The following is a 15,192-nucleotide window of genomic DNA, read 5'->3' on the forward strand; positions in this document are numbered from 1 at the left end:
TGGCATCATGAATGAAGCCATCCATGTATACAACTGTCATGTGACCTGCTGTGATTGGTCACAGCAGGTCACATGGTACCAGCAACGGGAGCTGGTACTCGGATCTGTCATCGGCTGTGTCCGAGGTGCACGGCCGGTGACAGATCGCACTGCTGCGCCGCTCTGCATTAGCGCAAACGGCACATGTGCGGGAGCACGCCAAATGGCGTGCACCCGGAATGGAGAGACACATCTGAAGCCGCCAAACGGCCATTGGCCGGGCGGCTAATGGTTAAATCCCCCCTGTGCTGTCACTGGTTGCCGTATGGTCTTTCTGCATCCTGTTCCTGTACCTGAGTTTTTGTGATTGTTGCTGACCCGGATTACGCTGACCTTGCTGATTTTTCCTGTCCTGACCCTTGGCTTGCCTGACCTCGCTCCTGGATGCCCCCTTGTGGATCTGACCTCTTGTTGCTGACCTGGCGTGTGACCCGACCATTCTCTGCCCGCTGCTTTGTACCGCACCAACCCCACGGCTACCGACTCGGCTCGTCTGACCTTGCACTTGCTCATCCATCCTGTCGGGATCTCCCGGCCTCCTCACATCAGGCTCTCACCCTGCAGGAACCTCTGGCGAGCTCCTCTACCACTGGTGGGTATACCCAGGGGTCGCGACCTGGTCTCGGTACACTTCAAGTCCATCCCCACCGTCAGGGGCCCTGGTGAACAAGCTAACCCGGGACTTAGACTCCGCGCTCTGGGGAAACCTGACCAGTGGGCTGCTAGAGGTACCGCCAGGTGGTTCCTTACAGTAGCAGAGTCTGTCATGTTCAGGCTGTTGGCAAAGCTCTTGGAGATAATCACTAAATGGGCTGGAATCCAGGGGAACCAGTCTGGTGGTTTCTTTAGGGTAGGCCTGTGACCCCTTTAATAGAAGTGGTCCGTTAGGCATAGGTCTGCTTGATATCTCCTTAATTTTGGTAAAGTTTCTTTATTTTAGTGTTTTTGGTCTGCCAGATTTGTTTGTTCCACAGTTTAGGAGCTGATACTCTCTCTGTATCCCTTCCCTGTGTGAAATCTGCTTTTTGGCTGCTGTGCATTCCAGACTGGCCTTCCAGGCACACCTTCATAAGTCTGGTTCTTGTGACCATGTTGGATATGGCAGCTGTAGACAACAGAGGGGTAATGGACAGCATGCACATCGCCAGCATCGGTTCTGCATGCACATCGCCAACCTCAGTTCTGTATACTGTGGCAGTCTATTTAAACCAGGGACCCCTGGCAGTAAGACTGGATGATCTGGAGGGGAACTTTAGGTGCTTCCATATTTCCACTGTTATGCTTCTGAGGGCACTTTGCAAGTATGTGGCTTCCACATATGTTGTTAGGATTTTCGTCCCTGTTAGCATATGTCTTATTAGGCTATAATTTTTTGACAGTGCTTGACTGCTGTGTTGATGGAGGTTCTTGTATGATTGGGCATTATGGGGAGGTCACCCTTCAAAGCTCACTCATAGAAGGTAGAGAGCATCAAGGGTGGGTATGGCTTGTCTGATGTTCCTGCTATTACAAGCTCTACTTTATGTGCTTGTTTCAGATCATCTGGGTCTAGTCAGCACCATGGACACTCATCCACAGAAAGGGAGAAATCCTACAGAGGCAGATCATGTTAGTCATCAGGTCAACCAGACACTGCAGTTGTGGATCTCACTAACCTTCAAGACACCATTCTCTGTCATCTTGGTGTTCCTCTAGCAGGAAATGCTGGATATGTCCCAATGAAGTAATGGAACAAAATTCCTTTTGTAATGGATTACTGTTTACAGATGGTGAGGGAGAAAGAGAGGCCAAGCACTGTCATGCAGGCTCTCGGTTTAAACAGGTTATCAAATACACCTTCTTTGAATGTTCAACAACAGGGCTTGGATCTCTATGCCAATCTTGCCAGTATCAGTCTAGCACAAGTCAGAGCAACTTCTGAAGCTGGTAAGACACTTCAGGAAAGTGAGTGAGGCAGTGATGCAGGTGTGGGTGATTGAAATATAAAAGGTGCAGAGCTAAAGTAATGAATTAATCAAATTAAATACTTCTAAGGCTACGTTCACACTAGCGTTGTGTGCAGACGGCAGAGAGGCGTTTGGGAAGAGTTTTTACCGCTTCCCAAACGCCTCGGACAATTCTGCACATTGCAGCACATGGTGCTGTTCTAACGGGAGCATTAGCGTCGCGTCGTGGCAAAATGGACGCCTCTGGTCGAGTCAGGAGGCGTTGAAGCCTCCTATTCTAGCCTATGGTGCCGGCGTTTGCGGCGCGGTTGCGGAGCGGTAACACCATTTAAACTTCATTAGAGGCGTTTGTGGGGCGTTTTTAACGCTCGGCAAATGCCTAGCAACCGCCACTAAACCGCACATGCGGCTGTTGCCAAGCGTTAAAAAACACTCTGCAAACTCCGGACCAACGCTTGCCAAACACTATAGGGGCGTTTGGCAAGCGTTGGTAAAACAGTCAAGTGTGAACAAGCCCTAAAACATGTGCATATACATAAATAAATAATAAATGATAAGGTGAATTGAAGCAGAAATAGAACGAATAGCAGCAATATTAAAAAGCAGACGCATTGAGGCGCTCTGATCAGCGCTACAAGTCTAAAGTGTGAGAGTTCATGAATTATTAATATAGCAATAATTAATATACTGATAAGTGTGGTGATGGTATCCGTGACACTGAGTGGTCAGTGTTGGGTGATATAAAATAAATAGTGACAGATAGTGAACATATATCAAATGACACAATTGTGATAAACAATAGTTATAAAAAAGTCCAGAAAATAAATCCGTGAACAGGTGACATTCAGTGCTGGTGAATCACCCATCAGGTGAGGGTGATTGCACAGCAAATACAGAGCCTAATGATAGACTGTGTTGGGAACTGAGACCGGGTCACACATGGGACCCATTAGCTAGTCCCTAAAACAACTGTGGACTGGTAGTGGATATAGGTGCAGAGATTGTGAGTGTCAGTGCTCACTTGAACAAAAAGCAGGTTAAAAAGTGGTCTAAGCCCAACCATTCAAAAACTGCATTTGGTAAAAGCTGTTATCGTACAACTGGTACTGAAGTCATGTCTGAAATCTGAGCACTTCCAAGACATTAAGGGCCAAGCTGCAGCCATGTTTATGGAAAGAACACCAAACCCTTTAGTGCTGCCAAGGAGCTGACCAAGTGTTCTCATTTGGAGTGTTATTTAAATTGTGAGGTTGTGGTTGAATATGGGTTTTAGTATGGCAATGCCTCTGAATCCATTATGGGAGATAGAGAAGAGAAAGGAGTGGCATGTCAAACCAATATAGGAGTTTCTGGGGGTGCCTAAACTATCTAGGAGAGAGGGACTGTCTCAATCTATTAATGCCACGTTCAAGGGATGCATGGTCACCTGGATCCATGGGCAGCACATCCACACTGATCTTGTGGTTTTCAAGAGACCTGAGTGCAGAGACATGGAATACCCGGTGAACTCCTCAAATCATGAGGGGAGACATACAGTTGTGCTCAAAAATTTGCATACCCTGGCATGAAATTTTGGCATGGACATTGAAAATATGACTGATCATGCCAAAAAATGTCTTTTATTTAAGGATAGTGATCATATGAAGCCATTTATTATCACATAGTTGTTGGCTCCTTTTTAAGTCATAATGATAACAGAAATCACCCAAATGGCCCTAATCAAAAGTTTACATACCTTGGAAAGTTTAGCCTTGGTACAAACACACTAGGTAGCACACACAGGTTAAAATGTCAATTAACCACTTGCTGCCTAGCCACTGTAGAAATACAGCAGCAGGGCTGGGCAAAAGCACGTTTTAAAACGCGCTTTTGCAAAACAGGTAGGGGGCGCGCACGAGGTGTGCCGCCGCCCTACCTGCACCGCCGATCTCGGCCGCGGGTGTCAGTCGCCAGGTCACTGCCGGTCATTACCGGCTGAGTCCCTCCGATTAGCGGCAATCACTGACAGAGAGCAGGGATGCAGTAGCTCTGCTTTCTGTCAGTTCCCTGACAGCTCCTGACACACTGATCGGGAGAGAAGAGTTTATCTCTCCCGATCAGCGTGTCCCCTTGCAGTACACACCCCCGCCCCATAGTAAAACACTCCCCTCACACAATTAACCCTTTCAGTGAATAAAAAAGTTAACCCCTTCCTCCCCAGTGCCATTAGTACAGTGTCAGTGTTTTTGTTTTTTTACTGATCACTGTATTGGTGTCACTGGGGATGTCAGTGACCCCAAATCAGTTCCCCCCCAGTGTCAGAATGTCCGCCGCAGTCCCGCAGTCCTGCCATAAGTCGCTGATTGCCGCCATAAGTCACTGATCGCTGCCATTATTAGTATAAAAAAAATTAAAAATCCGAGTATCTTTCCTGCGATTTGTAAACGCTATAACTTTCACGTAAACCAATTAATTTACATGTATTGGGTTTTTTTCTAGCTAAGACATATCTCAAAATGCATTTTGGCCGAAATTTATGACGAAATTTGATTTTTAATTTTTTTTACTGGACATGTTTTATAGCAAAAAGTCCAAAATATAGTTTTTTTTTCTCAAAATTGTCATCCTTTTTTTTTTTTGTAGCGCAAAAAATAAAAAACACACAGGCGATCAAATACCACCAAAAGAAAGCTCTATTTGTGGGAACAAAAAGGACATAAATTTCATTTATGTACCGTATTGCATGACCACGCAATTGTCCGTTAAACTAGTGCAGTGCTGTATAGCAAAAAAATTGAGTAAATTGCAGTATCTATACCATAGTTTGTAGACGCTATAACTTTCACACAAAGCAATCAATATACACTTATTGGGATTTTTTTTTACCAAAAACATGTAGCAGAATACATTTTGGCCTAAATTTATAACCAACTTTGAGTTTACTATATATTTTTTATACCTGAAAGTAAAAAATATCGTTTTTCTTCAAAATGTTTGGCTTTTTTTGTTTATAGCGTGAAAAATAAAAAGCGCACAGGTGATCCAATACCACCGAAAGAAAGCTCTATTTGTGTGAAAAAAAGGACGTATATTTCATTTGGGTGCAGCATTGCATGACTGTGCAATTATCAGTTGAATTAGTGCAGCGCCAAGTAGCAAAAAGAGGCCTGGTCATTAAGGGGGGTAAATCCTCAGGAGGGCAAGTGGTTAAAGGTTAATTTCCCAAAGCTGTGGCTTTTTAAATTGCAATTTGTTTCTGTGCATAATTAGTCAGGATTTTGCCAGATTTCACATGGATGCACTGAGCAGGCTAAATACTGAGCCATGTGGAGCAGAAAAGAAATGTCAAAAGACCTGCATAACAAGATAATGAAACTTAATAAAGACGGAAAAGGATATAAAAAGATATCCAAAGCCTTGAACATGCCAGTCAGTACTGTTCAATCACTTATTAACTAGTTGCCGACCGCAGATAGCCGAATGACGGCTTCACTGCAGCTGGCCAGTTCTGGGTGGACGTCATATGACGTCCCCCCAGAATGCGCTCTCCTGCGCGCCCCAGGGGGCGTGCACCCAGCGATCTCCGTGATCGCTGTGTCCTACGGACACAGCTGATCACGAGATGTGGTAAAAGGCCAATCATACCGGCCTTTTACCACGTGATCAGCGGTGTCCAATGACACGCTGATCACAGGGAAATGCAAGTGCCGGTTCTCGGCTGCACTTTCCTCACGCTGTCAGATCGTGAGGAAAGTACTGCCGAGAACCGGCAGTTGTCAGAGCGAGGATCGGCACCGATCATCAGGGCACTGATGATCAGTGCCCTGATGATCGGTGCCCAGCAGTGCCACCCACAAGTTCCGCCCACCTGTGCCCAGCAGTGCGCCCACTAGCTCCGCCCACCTGTGCCCAGCAGTGCACCCACCTGTGCCCAGCAGTGCACCCACCTGTGCCACTCTGCAGTGTCACACACCTGTGCCCAGAAGTGCCACCTACCTGTGCCCAGCAGTGCCACCCACCAGTGCAACCCACCTGTGCCCACCAGTGCCACCCACCTGTGAACACCCACCAGTGCTGCCCACCAGTGCCACCCACCAGTGCAGCCCAGCAGTGCTGCCAGTCAGTGCCACCAGTCAGTGCCCAGCGGTTGTGCCAGTCAGTGCCGCCAGTCAGTGCCCAGCAGTGATGCCAGTCAGTGCCATCTATCAGTACCCATCATCAGTGTCACCTATCAGTGCCGCCTATCAGTGCTGCATATTAGTGCCGCCTATCCGTGACACCTCATTAGTGCTGCCTATCAGTGCCGCCTATCCGTGCCACCTCATTAGTACTGCCTATCAGTGCCCTTTAGTGCTGCCTATCAGTGCCCATCAGTGCCGCCTATCAGTGCCGCCTCATCAACGCACATCAGTGAAGGAGAAAAATTACCTGTTTGAAAAATTTTATAATAGAAACAAAGAAACTTTTTTTTTTTTTTTCAAATTTTTTGCAATTTTTTAATTTATAGCACAAAAAGTAAAGCGCCCAGTGGCGATTAAATACCACCAAAAGAAAGCTCTATTTGTGAGAAAAAAATGATCAAAATTTCATATGGGTACAATGTTGCATGACCGCGCAATTGTCAATCAAAGTGCAGCAGCGCTGAAAGCTGAAAATTGGCCTGGTAAGGAAGGGGTTATAAGTGCCTGGTAGGCAAGTGGTTAAGAAGTGGAAAATTGGAGGATCTCTTTATACCAAGCTAAATTCAGACAGACCAAGAAAGATTGCAGCCCCAACTGCAAGAAGAATTGTTCAGAATACAAAGAAAAACCCACAGGTAACCTTAGAAGAAATACAGGCTGCTTTGTAAAAAGATGGTGTGGTTGTTTCAAGGAGCACAATACAATGATACTTGAACATAAATGAGCTGAATGGTCAAGTTGCCAAAAAGAAGCTTTTACTGCATCAATGCCACAAAAGTTTGGTTACAATATGCTTGACAACACTTTGACACACCTCACAGCTTCTGGCACATTGTAATTTAGAGTGACAAAAGCAAAACAGATCTTTATGGTCACAGCCCTAAGCTCTATGTTTGGAGAGGGGTCAACAATGACAAGAATACATCCCTACTGTGAAGCATGGTGGTGGTGGCTCACTGATGTTTTGGGGTGTGTGAGCTTTAAAGGCCCAGGGGGGGGGATGGAGGGCGGAGCCTAGACATGGCGGCGTCGGAGAGCACGATGTGAGTGCTCTCCGATAATCTCATTCCCGACCACCCCGAGACCCTCATGAAGTGAAGCCCTACCTGATTGTGGAAGGACCTGGGGAGCGAGCGGCAGAAGCGGAGAGCGGAGCGTGTACGGACATCCGGGAGGTGAACTTGCTGGGGAGATCCAGCGCAGATGCCGGGTTGCCGGGGAAACAAAGCTGGGAGGCGTGAGCCGCAAAGGACGACTGGGAAGTAGAGACGCCGGCCGGTTCCCTCGTGGAGAGGTAGTGACAGGTCGGCTCCCCTGGCACCACATGAGTGAAAACCCGTGCGGCTAGAGGAGGAGAGATGCTGCAGGAGTAAGGGGCCAGCTACGGAGGACCCCTGGAGGGAAAGTGGATGCTGGCTGGCGCCCTGATGTGACAGGGTGTTGCCGGCGTATAGCTGCCTGTACCCCCTGGACGGCTGTTTGACCCTGGGGCAGGGAGACCCATAAATACCAGACGAACCACCCTCCTTCCCTGAGTCGACTTCTAAGGACCGAGAAAGGAGGAGGAAAGAAAGAAAAACAGTATCGGAAACCCTGAGGAATCCCCCCCCAGGACTGAGCAGCAGTGAAGACCTCCCACACAAGTATGGAGTCACCGTCCTGAGAAGGGAAGGGTGAGTGAAAAATGCTGGGAGCTTATTGTGTGGTGAACCCCTGAGTGATTTAGGCTACTAAGGGGTGAAGGAGGGGGAGGATTCCCAGGGGTTTGAAGATAAGAAGAGAGGAGGCCCAGGTGCCCTAGGAGAGTAAAGGTTATAGGAAAAATTGCAAGTCTACCAAGATATTTAAAGGACATGAAGAATAAAGGTCCCAAGGGAGCAGGGCCCAAAGGGTCCCAAACAGGAACAATAAAGAAATATACATCATATGGAAATACTACGCCAGAAAGGGCCCAAGGTACAAAGGGGGAAATGGACACTAGTTCAGGAAGTAGTCCTAGATTATCAATGGGCTTGAATAGCAGCAGTAGCCAACAAATAGTGGATGGCCTGGGAAGGAAAGGATCTGAAGGTGAACTACAGGTACCAAATAAGAAGGAGATGACTGAAATGTTTCAAAATCTGGAAAAAACGATAAAACATGAAATGACAGCTATTCGAAACGATTTAGGACATCTGCTAGCAAGAATGGAAGAAACAGAGGAGAAAGTTAAAACCCAGGCCCAGAACATAGATAATCTAAGGAAAAAAATAAGCCAATTAGAAAATAACCAGAAAAAAATGATCTATAGGATGGAAGTTCAAGAAAATAAAGAAAGAAGGTGTAATCTTAGACTACGAGGAATCCCAGAGACTGCCAAAGGGGAAACATTATACGAACTAGTTAAAAAAATTCTAAACTCCATAAGAGATAGACCTGAAACAGATGGGATCAAGTTAGACGGAGTATTTAGAATAGGAAAGTTCAATCAGGCTACCGAGAAGGAAAGACCGAGGGACATAATTGTCCAGTTCCAAAAATTTGGGGTCAAAGAGGAGATCTGGAAGAAGACCAAGGGAAGATCATTAATTAAGTTCGGAGACTTGAGTATCCAAATTTATGCGGACTTAACAGTAGAGACCCTAAGGAGAAGGAGATCCCTGAAACCCCTGTTGGAGCAGATGAGAAAACAGAATGTGCAGTATAGATGGGGTTCCTCAGCATTTCTAACTGGCTGGAAAAATGGGGTTACAGCGTATTTGCGATTTCCGGAAGATTTAAGAGATTTTTGCGATAGACTGGACTTGCATAGAATGGAGATAGCTGGGTGGGAAGAAGAAAAAGAAGACAAAGGAAATATAACTAATGCAAGAAAAGAGGACTGGCAGCACGTGGGGGGAAGGGGGGAGGGAGAATTAAGTAGAGACTGAGTTTTTTTTTTTTTTTTTTTTCTCTCTCCACTCTCTCGCCACTGGCCTTCCTCCTCAGGAGGTCGTGAACCGCTTAGAGGATACGGTTAAGGGTGGGAGGTAAAGAGTAAAGACTCTCGCTGAGTCTAGACTATAGAGAGAGGGAATCGGGTGGCTCGGAGATGAGGTGAGCCGTACATAGGTGGAGCTTACGCCCTAAATTTTAATCAATGGTGGAAATGGATCCACAAATGATTTGTAGGCAGCTTATACGCCTAAAAATGGGAAGGGGAAAAAAAGAGAGGGTGGGAGGGGTGGTAGGAGGGGGGAAGGGGGGGTGGGGCTAATATTCTGCAAGTCATTTGGGCCTAATAGGAGGAGACGAATTAGAAGAGAGATAATAAAAATTAAGAAGGATGGATGAAATACAGTTTATAACATATAATGTGAATGGGTTAAATTGCCCTGGGAAAAGATTCAAGTTGTTTAAAGAGCTACATCATAGGGCAACGTCAGTGGTATTTTTGCAGGAGACACACTTTGAGATAGAATCTAATGTGAAACTAAAATCCAAATATTATCCTACATGGTATTATGCCGACTCTCCAACTAAAAGAGCAAAGGGGGTGGCAATAGGATTGGCAAAAAATATGAGGTTTGAGCTGGAAGATAGAAGGACTGACCCGGAAGGGAGATTCCTGTTTTTGAAAGGTAAACTACAGGGAATTGAATGCACACTAGCCAATATATATTGCCCCAATAAGAAACCTGAGATCTTTCTAAAGGGTCTGTTAAAAAAATTGATAGATTTTAAAAAAGGGCGTTTGATAATAGCAGGAGATTTAAACCTCTGTATGGACCCACAGATGGATGTAACCTCCCTTGTGCAGAGAGAAGGGGGTAGGTCCCTGAGAGCTTTGAGGAAGGTGATCCACGAATACCAACTGGTGGACACCTGGAGAATAATGCATATGAAGGACAGAGACTATACCTTCTTCTCTAATGCACACGAGATGTATTCGAGACTGGATTACATCTTAATAGATCATCAACTCATTGAAATGTTGGTTAAAATAGAAATAGAGACAAGAACTTTTTCGGACCATGCCCCAGTTGTGATGAAAATGGGATGGGGAAAAAGGTGGACGGGAGGTTTAGGTTGGAGGTTAAATGAGGCTTTACTCTTTGATGAGGGTATTGTGCAGAGGATCAGTGAAGAGATTAAGGTATACTTCCAGGAGAATGAAACGCAGGAAGTATCGACAGCTACAGTATGGGAAAGTCATAAGGTATATATAAGAGGAATCCTGATTGCGATGGGAGCAAGGAAAAAAAAGGAAAGAAGAGAGAGGGTTAGTGGACTCTTAAAGGAAATCCTGGAATTGGAGTGGATACACAAGAAAAAAATAACAATAGAAACAAGACAGAAGTTAAGGGATAAAAAAGATGAATTAGAGAGATTGATGGATGAGGAGAGGAGAAGAGTATATAATAAAGTATTAAGTGAAAGATATAGATGGGGTGATAGACCAGGAAAATACTTAATGAGAGCCCTGAATAAGAAAAAAAACAGAAATTATATAGAAAAGATAAAAAGCCCTAAGGGGGAGATAGCCCACTCAACTAAAGAAATCATAAAAGTATTCACGGAGTATTATAGAAAGTTGTATAACATCAGCCCCCAAGGAACATCAAAAGAAATTAGAGAAGGTATTAATGAAAAAAGGAGGATATATTTAAAAAATGCGGGATTGCCAAAGCTTAGTGAAACACAACTGAACTCCCTGGAGGTAGAAATCTCTCAGGAAGAAATAGAAGTGGCATTGAGAAGTACAGGGGGAGGGAAAAGCCCAGGCCCGGATGGTTATACCGTTAAGTATTATAAAAAATTTAGTGAAGTACTGTTACCAAAGTTAAAGAAATATATGAATGACTTGGGAGACGGGATGGAGGTGAGGAGGGAATCCCTTCAGGCCCATGTAGTTCTCATCCACAAGGAGGGAAAAGATCCCTCTCAGTGCTCTAGCTACAGACCCATTTCCCTATTAAACACAGATACTAAGTTGTACGCAAAGGTCCTAGCAAACAGGCTGAAAGATCTAATGCCCGATTGGATCCATGGAGACCAGGTGGGCTTTGTCCAGGGGAGAGAGGGTAGAGACAATGGTTTGAGAACTCTGATGCTTATCCAGAAAAGTAGAAAAGGGAAAGCCCCGGTGGTGCTCTTGTCGATCGATGCCGAAAAGGCATTTGATAGAGTGGACTGGGGCTTTATGATAGACAACTTGGAAGGGTTGGGGATTGGAGAGAGAATGCGAGAATGGATAGGTAAACTATATAAGGAGCCCACCGCAATCATTACGGTAAATGGGGAGAGGTCGGAATCCATTGGGATGTCCAATGGAACAAGACAGGGATGTCCATTGTCCCCCTTGCTGTATGTATTGACATTGGAACCCCTGCTGTCAATAATAAGGAATAGTGGAGCGGTAAAGGGAATCCAGATAGAAAATATAGAACATAAAGTAGCGGCCTTTGCGGACGACCTACTGTTTTATGTAGGCAACCCCCGAATAACATTACCAAATATAATGAAGATTCTGAAGGAATATGGGGAATTATCTAATCTAAAAATTAATCCAACAAAAACTGAGATTTTGAATATTAATATACCAAAGAGCGAAAAAGAAAGGCTACAAAAAGAATTCCCCTTTATTTGGAGAGAAAAAGATATAAAATACCTAGGCATAAAACTCGCTACCTCATATAAACAACTGTATAGATTAAACTATATTTCTCTGATAAATGAGATTAAGGACGAACTAAAAAGATTAGAAGGAGGAAATCCATCATGGTTAGGACGTATGAACCTAATTAAAATGGTAATTATACCTAAAATACTCTATAGATTTCAAATGATCCCGATCAAACTCCCAGAGGTGTTTTTTAAGATAATGAGAAAAATATTAACAAGATATATTTGGAGGAATAAAAAACCAAGAGTATCATATGAAACACTAAGTAGGACTAAAGAGAAAGGGGGGATGGGACTACCTGATGTCAAGAGATATTATAAAGCAGTAATGTTAGCAAGAATTTATGATTGGACTTTTAATCATAAGGGGAAAAGTTGGGTAAAAATAGAGAATGATATGAGTGGAATTAATCTGAGCAAGATGATATGGGTTCCAGCACACTATAGGAGAACCAAAGAGGGCACAAGCACTTACACTTTAATTGTCTTAAGGATATGGGACAACTTACATAAACACATGAAATGGGAATTCAACTCTATATTAATGCCTCTTGCAAACACGGAATTCTTCCCTCCGGGAAAAGATGAGATATCAGGGAGATGGATTAAAAAGGAAGATATCCAACTGAGAGATGTATTGGTAGAGGGGGAATTGAGAACATTTAGAGAATTAAAAGAGATGGTAGGAGATATGTTTAGTAAAATAGATGAGTGGAAATATCATCAATTAAAATGTTTTATAGGAACTCTCCCAAAACCCTTGAGATTAAAAAAGGAATGGAACATGTTTGAAAGGCTATTAGAAACACGTAGAGACGGGAAACACGGAGTTACAAAAATGTATAGAATACTCACAGAACTAGACACAGACACAAAGTTAATTTTTATAACAAATTGGGAAAGAGATATGGAGGTGGTGATAGATGAAGATCAACAGAATAAGATATTTAGACTGGTTCACGAGAATGTTAGTATGAGAGATGTTGAGATTAACTATAAATGTTTGACACGATGGCATATTACACCGAGCACTGAGCACAGGATGAGGGGGGAGAATTCAAACATGTGTTGGAGAGGATGTGGGGAAGAGGGCACGATGTTTCACATATGGTGGCAATGTCCAAAAATTCAGGTTTACTGGAAGACAATAGTCAAATTAATAGAAAAAATAACTGGAAATGACATAGGACTAGACCCAACCATTTGTCTCCTACATAGTGTTGAGACAACAGTGAATAAATATAAGGAATCAGGTATATGGCACTATTTAAGTGCTGCAAAAGGGTTGATCCCCAAGTATTGGCGGAAGGTTGAGATACCAACGGAGGAGGATTGGATCAATAGGGTAAACCAGATTAGCAGAATGGAAAAATCTTATCATATTCAGGAAGATAGGATGAAAATATACTATTCACGATGGGAAAAATGGGAAAAATCGGAAATGAAAGAGAAATATAGAAAACTCTAATCTAGGAAGTTATCCGAAGTTACTGGGCCTAGAGAGGTTTGAGATCTTGCAGAGGGTAGGGGGGGGGAGAAGAGGGGAAATGGTGGGGAGGGAGGGAAGGGAATAGAAAAGAGGTAAATAGAAGGGACAGAGTAGAAATGTATGGATATTTATATGTATTGTGTCTCTTCTTATGGATTTTTGTAATAATATGAAAAATTAATAAATATTTAAATTAAAAAAAAAAAAAAAAATAAAGGCCCAGGGAATCTTGTGAAAATTATTATTATTATAATACAGGATTTATATAGCGCCAACAGTTTGCGCAGCGCTTTACAATATAAATTTCTGGGGGTAAAACTTTACAATGAAAATTGATGGCAAGATGAATGCAGCACATATCAGAAAATACAGGCAGACAATTCTGTTCAAAAGCTGCGCATTGGATACTCTTGGACTTTCCAGAATGAAAATGACCCTAAGCACAAGGCCAAGTTGACCCTCCATTGGTTACAGCAGAAAAAGGTGAAGGTTCTAGAGTGGTCATCACAGTCTCCTAACCTTAGAATCATAGAGCCACTCCTGGCAAATCTAAAACGTGCAGTTCAAGATGACCAAAGACTGCATGACCTGGAGGCATTTTGCCAAGATGAATGGGCAGCTATACCACCTGCAAGAACTCAGGGCCTCATAGACAACTATTACAAAAGATTGCATGCTGTCATCAATGCTAAAGGGGGAAATACACAATATTAAGATCTAAGGGTATGCAGACTTTTGAACTGGGGTCATTTCATTTGTTTACTTGTTGCCATGTTTTGTTTTATGATTGTGCCATTCTGTTATGGCCCACAGTTGAATATGAATCCCATAAGAAATGAAAGAAATGTGTTTTGCCTGCTTGCTCATGTTTTTTTTACAAAAATGGTACATAATGCACAGTATATTACCAATTCTCCAAGGGTGTGCAAACTTTTTAGCACAATCCCCAGTTCTTTTGGTAAGCCTGTAAGACTGAGATTGTTGCTACAGTAAACTCAGCTTGAGTTCAAAGTTGCTCATTCCCTTTGTGTACAGTATACTGTTCAAGAAAGCGCCCTCAGACATCTGAGAGAGCAAAGGACTGATTATTAATTGCTGGTTATTGAGCCCTGAGCTAAAACTACAGTGCCTTGAAAAAGTATTCATACCCTTTGAAATTTTCCACATTTTGTCATGTTACAACCAAAAATGTAAATGTATTTTATTGGGATTTTATGTGATAGATCAACACAAAGTGGCACATAATTGTGAAGTGGAAGGAAAATGATAAATGCTTTTTCTAATTTTTTTTACACATAAATATCTGAAAAGTGTAGCATGCATTTGTATTCAGATCCCTTTACTCTGATATCTCTAACTAATATCTAGTGGAACCAATTGCCTTCAGAGTTTACCTGTGTGTGATTTAATCTCATTATAAATACAGCTGTTCTGTGAAGCCCTCAGAAATTTTTTAGAGAACATAAGTGAACAAACAGGATCATGAAGGCCAAGGAACACACCAGACAGGTCAGGGATAAGGTTGTGCAGAAGTTTAAAGCAGGGTTAGGTTATAATAAAATATCCCAAGCTTTTACATCTCACAGAGCACTGTTCAATCTATCATCCGAAAATGGAAAGAGTATGGCACAACTGCAAACCTGTCAAGACATGGCTGTCCACCTAAACTGACAGGCTGGGCAAGGAGAGCATTAATCAGAGAAGAAGAAAAGAGTCCCATGGTAACTGGATGAAATGCCCACAGGACAACTATTAGTCGTGTACTCCACAAATCTGGCCTTTATGGAAGAGTGGCAAGAAGAAAGCCATTGTTGAAAAAAAAGCCATAAGAAGTCCCTTTTGCAGTTTGTGAGAAGCCATGTGGAGGACAAGGCAAACATGTGGAAGAAGGTGCTCTGGTCAGATGAGAACAAAA

The sequence above is a fragment of the Staurois parvus genome, unplaced genomic scaffold, assembly GCF_062004578.1.
Source record: "Staurois parvus isolate SC_StPar_1 unplaced genomic scaffold, SC_StPar_1.0 ptg000032l, whole genome shotgun sequence".
Lineage (NCBI taxonomy): Eukaryota > Metazoa > Chordata > Amphibia > Anura > Ranidae > Staurois > Staurois parvus.